The sequence below is a fragment of the Echinops telfairi genome, unplaced genomic scaffold, assembly GCF_000313985.2.
Source record: "Echinops telfairi isolate 266 unplaced genomic scaffold, ASM31398v2 ScPeMD7_70;HRSCAF=299, whole genome shotgun sequence".
Taxonomy (NCBI): Eukaryota; Metazoa; Chordata; class Mammalia; order Afrosoricida; family Tenrecidae; genus Echinops; species Echinops telfairi.
Window position 1 is genome coordinate 10,172,534 of NW_022103968.1, and position 11,123 is coordinate 10,183,656.

The window sequence follows — 11,123 nt, forward strand, 5'->3', positions numbered from 1 at the left end:
CATCATGCTTGGTAAAGTTGAGGGGCAGCAAAAAAGTGGAAGACCCTCAACAAGATGGGCTGACACAATGGTTACCACAAAGGGCTCAATCAGCAAAGACTGCGCGAGTGTGTGTGTGTGTGTGTGCGTGCGCGTGTGTGTGTGTGTGTGTGTGTGTGTGTGTGTGCGCGCGCGCGCGCAGTGTTTCCGTCTGTTGCACACAGGTTCTTTCTGAGCCAGAACCCCGTCGAGGACACTTCACAACAACTTAATGGATTACTGACAGTTATTGATAATAATTTAGTTTTTGTATAAAGCATTATTTTTATCTGTTGTTTTCCCTTGAGAATTTGATGTCTCACTACGGCATTCTAAGTGAGCCACTAATCGTCTAGCCTCATCAATTACGGGTAAGTTGGTTTTCTTCATGCTGCTGTCGCACCCGTTGTTTCTGCAGAGGCTCGAGGGAAAGACCTTTTGAGAGGCCTGCGAGTTCTTTTGTATGTCAGCAAAAGCTCTATTTACTCTCTTAACATTTTCATCATTCACAATGTTTACCTACCTAAGATTTGCCCTAACTGGCTTTACTTTGTTTTTAAAGGTTTTTGGCTGGCTATGTGACAGACATTCCGGGCCTTCTGGCCTCTTACTGTGCCCTTGGCCATTGTCAAACCTGTGGTGCCCAAGAGCAGCTGCTCAAGCCCCAGGAGGCGCCATAGGGAGCATCCAGGACCTTCTGGGGGCAAAAGTTTTTATTAGTTCCCTATTTTGTTATATTCAATAAACCTTCAAAATAAAAAAAGCCCACTGCCATTAAAGGATCCCAACTCATAGCAGCCCTATGGGACAACAGACAACAGACTTAGTGAGTTTCCGAGGTTGTAAATCTTTACCGGAGCAGAAAGCTTCATCTTTTCCCCAAGGAGCGGCTAGGAGGTTTGAACTGCAGACATTCTGGTTAGCACCGCACTGTTTAACCCACTAGCCAGCAGAACTCCTTCTAGTAAGTCCCCAGGCTATAAGAAAGTCCCAGTTAGGGACCACTTCCCCGGTAATGTTATGTAAATTTGCCCTCCCTTTGAAATGAAAAGGAGCCCTGGTTAGCGCAGGGGTGCTAACTACAAGGTCAACAAACTACCATGGCTAGAGGGTGGGAGTCCAGACCTGAGGCATTCTGTGCCAGTCCACAGGGGCCGTTCCCTCTGCCATGCGTGAGAATGCAGTCCGGGGCAATGAACTGGGATTTGGGGTTTGGAAATGATGGAACCACCTCCTGCTCCACAAACGCATCACCACCGTCACCTTCACCTTCACCTTCACCTGCGGTGGGTGCGGCTTTTAAATCATTATATATTCCTTTCCTTGCACGAAGAAAACTCAAAAATCACAACTCACTGCCATCAGTCAGTGCTGACTCATCGTGACCCTACCGGAGAGACTAGAACTGCCCTTGAGTTTCTGATCCTGTAACTGTTGAACAGTAGAAAGCCCATCTTTCTCCTGTGGAGCTGTTGGTGGTTTTGAACTGCTGACCTTGAGCAACAGGTAACCACTCGGCCACCAGGGCTTACTACAGTAAAGCCAAGTAAGAGCCGTATGCACCTGTAGTGACTGCCCTACCTTACTTACAGTTAGGAATAGATCATGTTCATATTCCGACGACTGCTGTTGGATTCAAATGTTCTTCTCTGCTTAATACACAGCCATTATGAATTAGAACAAGTAAGCAGTAATTATTTTGTTATGGGCTCTGCTGTTACTTCTTAGACTTGCATTTGTTTGCGAGGCTCAACTTATAAAATGTTTTATTGGGAAAAAAAAGTTTGAACAGGAATAGGAGAGTTTACCCCAAATATGCAGAGCCAGAAACACAGCTTGTAAAGCCAAACCAAACCCACTGCCCTTGGGTCGACGCTGGCTCAAATGGCCCCTGCAAGATAGTCTACCTAATCCACAGGGGGTTCCAACATTGTGGGGCTGTGGGTTAGGCTGCTAACCACAAGGTTGGCGGTTTAAATCTACCAGCCACTCCTCCCAACAGGCTCTAGAGCAGTGGTTCTCAACCTTCCTAATGCTGCAACTCTTTAATACAGTTCATGTGGTGGTGCCCCCCAAACCATGAAATTATTTTCGTTGCTACTTTGTAACTGTAATTTTGCTACTGTGATGAATCAGGCAACCCCTGTGAAAGGGTCATTCGACCCCCAAATGGATCGCAACCCATAGGTTGAGACCTGCTGCTCTAGAGTCTCAGGAACCCTCAACCGGCAACACGATGAGTTAGCGTCAACTTGCTGGCACTGGGTGTGGCTTGGTGTTCATCTGTAGGACGGCCGACTTTAGGGTGATCAAGCCTTTCTTCCTAGAGCAGCTGGTGGGTTTGAACCAGAGCTTCAGAGCCGCTCATTCCGACCCAACTCCATTCCAATCTGACCCCCTGCCGAGAATGTGCCTTTCCACTTGCATGGACTGAAGTGGAATCCACACTTTAACAAGATCTTACATGACATTCTGTAGCAGTCGGGTGCTTAACCACTGTGCCACCACTGTAGAGAGCTAACCTATTCCCATAAAACCACACCACGCCAAGGTGCTCCCTCTCAGGCAAACCAACAGCAAAGCCAAACAAGTCCGCCTTCCCCTTCACAGTTATCTAACATCTGGCCTCAGGTCACGGGCAATTCCCTCTGAAGGAGTGTCACATCAGCCAGGAATCTGCACAAGGGTCAGTTCCTGGGAAACGAATGCCTCTGGGTCCCATTTGTTTTCATGCGAAAAAGAGAATAGATGTACTGGGTCCTCAGGCTTAAAGCTTAGGTTGGCCCCCTTCCCCAATAAAATGACCACGGAAATCCAGCACAGCGTTTTCAGGGGGGAAGAGGGGCAGAACTCCGGTCTTTGTTCTCATCAGACCAAGCAGGTGGCCATCCAGTCGGTGCTGACTCACAGGGACCCTAAAGGACAGGGTAGAACTGTGCCGGTGGGTTTCCGAGATGGTAATTCTTCATGGGAGCAGGCAGCCTCATCTTTCTCCTGTGGAGCGGCTGGTGGGCTTGAATTACTGACCTTGTAGTTTGCAGGCCAAGGCATAACCCATTCTGCCACTGGAACTCCTTATATTTCCCATTTAATCAGCCCAACTACCGTTTGGAGCTGGGTGCTCTCATGACACCCTTTGGAGTTGGCTGGACTCACATCAACCCATATACAAGAGGACAAAGTGCTGCCCTGCGGGGTCCTAGGCCGCACTCATGGGCATGCTTGAGCCTGTTGATATCTACTGACCTGGGGGGGTTCGTCTTCAAGCACTGTATCAGACTATCTTCTGCTGTGTCAGAATCAACTGGACATCAGCGACCTAATTCGTTGCATTAGTTTTGGGAAATAGATCACCAGGCCTTTCTTTCAAACTGTCTTATCTGGGAAAGTCAGCTAAAACCTGTCCACTATGGGGGAACCTGATGAATCTCATAGCTAGATACAACCAGGGATGCTAAGACCCAATTAGACGGAATGAGCTGCTCGAAGTACAGTGTCCGTAGCCCAGGCACTAAAATCCGCTCATTCATTACAACTTCTGCTGGTGGCCTGGGATGGGCCTGCTGCTAAGGGTGCAGGGATGGATCCACATCTCTTCTTGCTGGGATGCTGCAGGTTGAGCAGATGGGACACAGGAAGCCAGGTGGGGTGAACTTCCTGTAGCAGCACTAACAATGCCAGAATCCCAAAAGCCCAAGCTGTCAGGGAGCTGGTTCCTGGCTCCCGTGGGCCCTGCGTCGGAAGGGCTTCATTCGTGCTTGCCTCTGAGGCAGCCTGCACAGATCTTGGCATCTGCCTGCTGGCCTAGCTAGGACACAGGTGTCTGGGAACCAAAGATTCTACAGTGGTCCCTCCCATCTCTGCCCTAAGGCTTTTCCCTTCCTTTCCCTCTCTGCTCTCTATGTGCTGACAGGGTGCCCCTGAAACTGGAGCTAGGGTTCTTGCAAAGCTAGACCGGGAAAGGCTTCAGGTTGCTCATCACGGGCGAAACAGTGTCCATGGGGAGGTATCGATGTTTCTGCTCAAAGATCTACCCTCTATCTCATCCCTTCCCAAGCTGCAGAAGTTCTAAAACGCTCAGAGAAACCTGATGAGCTGACCATAGCTGGAAAAAAAAGATAACTAGTCTATCTATTATATCATCACCTTCCTTGTAACTATAAAAACACAAGCTAATTTTGCAAGAAGGGATTCAGGGCTGGTGGGAGGCCACGGGACAAACCAGTAGTCCCATTATCAGCCTCTGTTCTACGTCAGTCTTTCTTTGCCTTAATGTCTTGGCATTAGCATCCTCTCTACACAGTCCATGCCGTAATGACTGTGAGCCAAACCCAACCCCTCTGCCATTGAGTTCATTTTGACTCCCAGTGGCCCTACACAGGGTTTCCAAGACTGGAAATCTTTATAGGCGCAGACAGACACCTCTTCCTCCCACAGTGTGGCTAGTGGGTTTGAACCACCAACCTGGTGGTTAGCCATCCAATGCCTTGTCCACTACCAGGACACCTTAATGACTATGATAACGAGGGACATTTCTGATATTACCTACCCAAAAAAGGTTAAGTTCTATAACTTTGTAGTCAAGAGTCAAACCTACGAAGAGTTGGATTCCGAGTTACACACTGAGTTAGAAGTCTGGCTCTTTCTCACTCTGTAAACTTGGTCAAATTTCAGCCATGCTTCAGTTCCCCGTTCTGTAAGAGGAGGATAATACATGGGTCGACAAATTCGAGCCATTATTAATAGCTACCAACCACTCCATTACGGAGCCCTGGCAGCACTGTTGGGAAAGCGCTGAACTGCTAACCACAAGCTGGTGGTTTAAAGGCACCAGTCACTCCGTGGGAGAAAGGAAGCTGTCTGCTCCCGTAAGGACATCGTCTTGGAAACCCTATGTAGGGTGGCTGTGGGTTGGAAATGACTTGATGGCAGTAAGGTTAATAAACCACCATAGAAATTAGAGATCCACAAGAAAATAAACACAAACACTTCCTTTAAGCTGTAAAACATGATTCCAAAAATTGTCATTCATCATGCACAGTCTTTGCGGGTGGGGGAGATGGATTTTAGAAAGATGAGTCTTTTTTGTGCATGCATAAAAGTAAACATAGATAAACATGCCGACTGTAAATCTTTCACTCCTAGCCTGGTAGTAGGCTAGAAAAGCAGTTCAGGGAAGACAAGTAGTTGTTTTAAAGAAATTGAAGGTGAAAGGCATTAGGTTAAAACCTAGTTAGTCAACAACATCAAAATGGTGCGAAAGAGGAAAAAACGAGGGAGGTGCTGTCAGCCATCCAAATGGATGAGTTTGAAAAATGTTTCCAAGAATGGAATCACAGATCTGACAAATGTATTAAGTGTAATGGAGAGTACTTTGAATGTGATAAGGTTATTTGGAAAAATAAAATAAATACATAGCTTTGGGGGAAAAAGGTTAGAAGGATTTTTATGATACATTTAATAATTAATGTTTAAACAAAAATGCTTGTTCTATTCTGTCACGGTAATGCTTGACTTGTGAACAAATAGGAACTACAGCAAGCAAGCAGAAAAGGTGACGTTCAAAGTCTTTTCTTTTTTTAGCAAAGACCAGATGCCACTAAACTCCCAATCCACTGACTAGTGTTTCCTAAGATATGAATCTCTCAAGAGGGGTAAATAGCCCATGCGGATTTCAATTCCATGGCTCTAATAACACCTCATTCAAAAATGGGTGAACGTCATATGATAGCCCCAGACATAATTCCATTATCAACTGAAACACCCCAAATTCTAAGAACAAGAAAACTTAATATTTCTGTGTTCTCTGATAGGAAAATATCTCCTCCAGAATACACACACACACTCACTGAGTTGCCTTTCCACATGTGGTTTACATGCACCTGAGCGTTATATTTAGGGAAGTTGCTTTGTGATCTTTTCATGATCACTCAGCCTCAGAACAGAACAAGGTAAGGCACGGCAGCAGTTATATAACACTGTCATCTCAGACAGAGCCATAAGGACCAGTGGAAGCAATTTTAAGACAGAAGAGATAAGACCGTATCATCCTTCCCCCACAGTACATGGTATTATATTCCTTTTTAAGTCTTTAAATTACAATTCTCATTCTCATATTCAACTCTACTCTCGGGAGACTAGATGAGTGGTTTACATGGTGCTTTCTCGTTCTCCCTGGCGGAAAAAAAAAAAAATCGACCTTCAGTACTTTCCTCTGCTGGTTGTTAGCTTGCTGTAGACATAAGCCACCAACTGTGGTGGTGTAGTGGTTACGAGCAGAGCTGCTCACTGCAAGGTCAGCAGTTTGAACCTACCAGCTGCTCAGCAGGAGTGAGAGGAGGCTTTCTATTCCTATCAAGAGTTATAGTGTTGAAACCCAAAGGGGCAGTTCTACCCTATCTCAAAACTCACTGCCATTGAGTCAATTCTGACTCACAGGGACCTGATAAGGACAGGATAGAACTGTCCTGTGGGTTTCCAAAGCTGAAACTGTTTACGGGAGTAGAAAGCCTCATCCTTCTGCCATGGGGTGGCTGGTAGTTTCGAACTGCTGACCTTTAGAGTCACAACCCAACAGTATAAGCATATGCTACCAGGGCTCCCATACCCTATATTATAGGGTTGCCATAAGTTGGCAGTGAGTTTTTATGTATGAATACTGACTATTCACTACCTTTATTAGAGACAAATGGACACGCCAGAGAAGACTACTACTCAGCTGATTTGCAGAAGAAACTGAAAGAACATGCAAACAACATTAATGAATAAATAAGGAATACTATCATGAAGATTAAAACTTTTTAAAAAAGTGATGCTAAGTCAGATAAAAATATATATAAATGGAAATACTTCCTTCCTCATATTTTCTCATCCCAGTGGACAGAGGTGCCCCCCCCCTCCACCTCAGTTTAAAGATGTTCAAAATGAGGCCTAAATTAAGTCACCATAACATAGCTTATTTTTCAAGGCACTACTTGTTATTCCCGAGAAAAGATGAACTTGAGTTCATTTCCGCTCAAACTCGATGCAAAAGTGCCTTCCACATCCCCAGTCCTCCAAAAGGCCAGTGCTACCAAGCTAAATATGGCACAGTTCTCGACCGTGTGTGTGTGTGTGTGTGTGTGTGTGTGTGTGTGTATTATCCACTGAGGGAGGAGCAGGATATACTTCTGTGATGTCCTAAGGGCTCCGAGCACGAAGCACCTGGACACCTAGTAAAGATGGCCAATCATTCAGGTCCAGGGTGACACGAGGGTGAGGGTGACATCGGAACTGGGGCTTACAGAACCAACTAGCCAGGAAAGGGGGCTGGCAGTCACCAACCTGTCAGGCATTTAACCTCACACGTCACCAATATGGGCTCTTCTGACGTCTCTAGGGGAGAGTAAAGTCCCACCTCTGGCTGTTCAAACAGACACACACATAAAAGCCACAATGCCCCAGAGCCTCATTTATCTCATAACACTGCCCATTGGAGAAAATGAAAGGTCTGGGTCAGCAATCTCTTCAGCTGAAAAACTGATAGGAAATGATGAAAGATTTTTAAAGACTGTCACTACAGACAAATATAAAACTTGCCATGAGAGTAGAGGGGGGAAAATCCAATAACTTGAAGAGAATTTTAAACGAATCCTTCTATAGGCAAAGCTCTCAAAGGCATTTCTTCTATTCAAATGCCACTATTAAATAGCCACAATTTAGAAAGGCTCCTGGGGCTTGGCAAGGGTAGACTCTATGTGTTACAGACAAGTGCACGGACGTCTGACTTGTTGGCGATGTAGCTGAGTACCTGAAGATCGAACCTGGCCCTTCTATCTGGCCTCTTTCTCCCCAGCATCACACTGTGGTCTTGTCTATTCTTAGAAGTGGGATAAGCCTAGGGGAATTCTCTGCAAAAGCAAGAGCCATTTTCATTGGGGAAAAAAATCCATTTGTCTTTGGAATTTGGAGAAATAAACAGTGGCCTGAGCTACAGAGGCTTAAAGCAAAATCTGGGCCACGTGAATCTCCCTTAAAGACTTGAATCTGTGGCAGTGCTCCTCTGGGGGTTCAAAAGGAAGGGTATAAATCAGCTGTTCTCAACCTGTGGGTTCTGACCCCTCTTGGGGGTCAAACGACCCTATCACAGGGGTCGCCTGATTCATAACAGTAGCAAAATGACAGTGATGAAGTAGCAACAAAAATGTTATGGTTGGGGGGCTGGTCACCACCACATGAGGAACTGTATTAAGGGGTCGCAGCATTAGGAAGGTTTAGAACCACTGGAGTAAATGTTACTTCCACTGAATGGCAAGTCACTAGCCAGCTTCCTAGGAGACTTGGGGCCGGGGTAGTTTCTCCTCAGGACCCACCAGGATTGGAGAGCCTCCTAAAACCATAACCAAACTCACTGCCATCGAGTCGATTCCAACTCATAGTGACCCTGCAGGGCAGAGTAGAACTTGGGGGTTGGAGACTGAGTAGCCCTGGTGGTTATGCACTGGGCTGCTAAACGTGCAAGGTCGGCAGTTCGAAATCACCAGCCACTCCGAGGAAGAAAGATGAAGCTTTCTACTCCTATTAGGAATTAATTTATCAACTCTCAAAAAAAACCCCAAACTCACAGCCATCGAGTTGTTTCTGACCCACAGTGACCCGGTCACAGAAGGCAGTACTGTCCTGTGGGTTTCTGAGGCTGTAACTCTTTACAGGAATGGAAAGCTTCAGCTTTCCCCTTGGAGTGGCTGGTGGTTTTGAACTGCAGCCCCCGGTACTATGCCACTAGGGCTCCCAGGGCCTCCTAGATTCAAGGAACAGACCAAAGAGAATGACAAGTTATTTCTTTTTTAAAAGACTCTATTCAGGACTCTAGTGGCCTCCCCACATTACTCCACCAGCTTGGTTCCTCGATAGGAGCCCTGGGGTGGCAGTGGGTAAGCACTGGGCTGCTACCTGAAAGGTGGTTTGACTCCCAGGAGGACTTGCTCTGAAGGGAGAAAGAGGCAGCAGTCTGCTTGTATAAAGATGCGCAGCCTTGGAAAGCCTCCAGAGTTCTGCTTGGTCTTCAAAGGTTAGTGGGAGTCTGAATTGACTGCGACCACAGAGGCAACAGGAGGTTTGTTTCTGTCAATGTTAAAAAGGAGAGGGGTGATCCAAGAAACAGGGACACCAAGCCCACCCTACTTACTTATGGATGCCTCGTTCACTGTCCAAATACCCAAGTAACCAGATGGGGTGCGTGTTTTATTCCTGAAATTCTTGTCCCCCAAGACCTACACTGCACAAATGGCTGTTCTTTTAAACGAAACATTTTCACTATGTACAAGGAGACTTAAAAACCCAACCCTCATGATAAGGAGCAGGGAAGGCTGCATTTGTCAGATGAGCAGCAAGCGGACCTCCTGTTCAACCCAGATCCAAAGGTCTGTGCGCTAAGAATCCGCAGAACTGGCTGGTTCTTTGATGGCCTAGGAAAATGAGCACTTGTATTCCAGGTCTCCTGAAGACTTACTCAGATATTTTTCAGAGAAGCATGGAGAGGGGACCAGGCAAAAGCAGTCACATCAAGAAAAACACAGGTGAGACGAGAATGACTGGAGAAAGACCAAAAGTAGCCCATCTACCAGGCTTCCGTCCCAAGATCATCGAGTGCATTGTTTCTCCCCCATTCTGAATCCAACCCTGTTACCAGTGAGCTGATTCCGACTCATAGGGACTCTATAAGAGGGAAGCCCTTGGTGGCATAGTAAGATAACCTGCTAACCACAAGGACAGCAGTTCAAACCCACCAGTGGCTTCACAGGAGACGGCTCTGAGGCCTCCTGTCGGTCTATTCTGCCCTCAGGGTCAGATGGCGCCCCTGCAGGGCCACTGAGTCAGAATAATAAGACCGCAGTGAGTTCGGTTTGCCTTTTTGAGTATTTACGGAAGCAGACTGCCCCATCTTTCTCCCCACCAGCAGCAGCTGATGGGTTCAAACCACAGTTAGCAGCTGAACACTTAACTGCTGCACCACAAGAGTTATTTCCGGTATGAAGAGAAGAAATAGATGGGATAGCAAAAAAACCCCAAACATGACAGCCAGAGGTTAAGAAAAGTGAGTTCTCTTTCACTGCTCTAGCAGACTCCCCCCTCCCCGCCCCCGGAGAAAAAGCAGCAGGTGTCTTTCTGGAAGTGTTCTGGGGGCTCTCCATCAGCGTCCCAACCTCACTCTCTGTGACCCCTGGCAAACAGCTCATCTTTGGGCCCATTCCTCTTTTTTACCTGAAAGACAGCAGACCACCACCTACTTTGCAAGAGGGTTGAGAGGGCAGGGAACGGTTAACTGCTGTGACGTGAGAAGTTTGTTTGGATCTCTTACATTTCCAATTGTTGTCTGGGATGATTCTTTTGTATAGACTACATACAAGGCCATTTGAGATGCTCTAGCTATTAAAGAACTGCATCCTCTCAATGAAAAATCCTTGAGTTGATTAGAAAAGGACTGGGGGTCGTCAAAGGAGAAAACTCATCGCCTTGAAGTCAACTCACAGCGACCCCACTGGACGGGGTAGGAACTGCCCCGTCGGGTTTCCAAGGTGGCAACTCTTTCCAGAAGCAGACTGCCACATTGTTCTCCCAGCGAACGGCTGGCTGCTGGGCTCCAACCACTGACCGCTCCGTTAGCAGTACAGGGATCCTGAAAGAAGGGGGAAGCCCCCCTAGCCTGCCTGCTCTCCGAAGGCAGGGGCTGCTCGGTTTCACTCACCACTGCAAACAAACTTTCCTAAAGCAACCAAATGTAGATTTCGGCATCTAGCTTCTAGCAAGCTTAGGGGGTTCGACCCTACGCTTTATAGGGCACGGGCGCGTGTCGCAGGAAAACATTGACGAGAAATCACAATGCAGCTTAATTAGAATGAACAGCCACGGTAGCAGGCTTTAAACCGGGTCCGATGAGGTAACCACAAAGAAGTCACACCTTCAATAACCAGGGCCCAGAGACAGACAACGCCGAGGTCACCCGCGAGTGAACCCGGGAACCGGCTCAATGGCTTTGGGCCTGAACTCAGAATTAGAACCCCGACCCTGGCGTGAAGGGCGCCGCAGGCCAGACCACCGCCCCCACCCCGGCTGCCCGCGGGCCC

The 11,123-nt window shown here is 47.1% G+C and overlaps 1 pseudogene; it reads right to left on the reverse strand.

Moving 5' to 3' along the window:
• Window positions 1-279: 279 nt before the first annotated feature.
• Window positions 280-644, reverse strand: LOC115869982 (annotated as a pseudogene).
• Window positions 645-11,123: the final 10,479 nt, after the last annotated feature.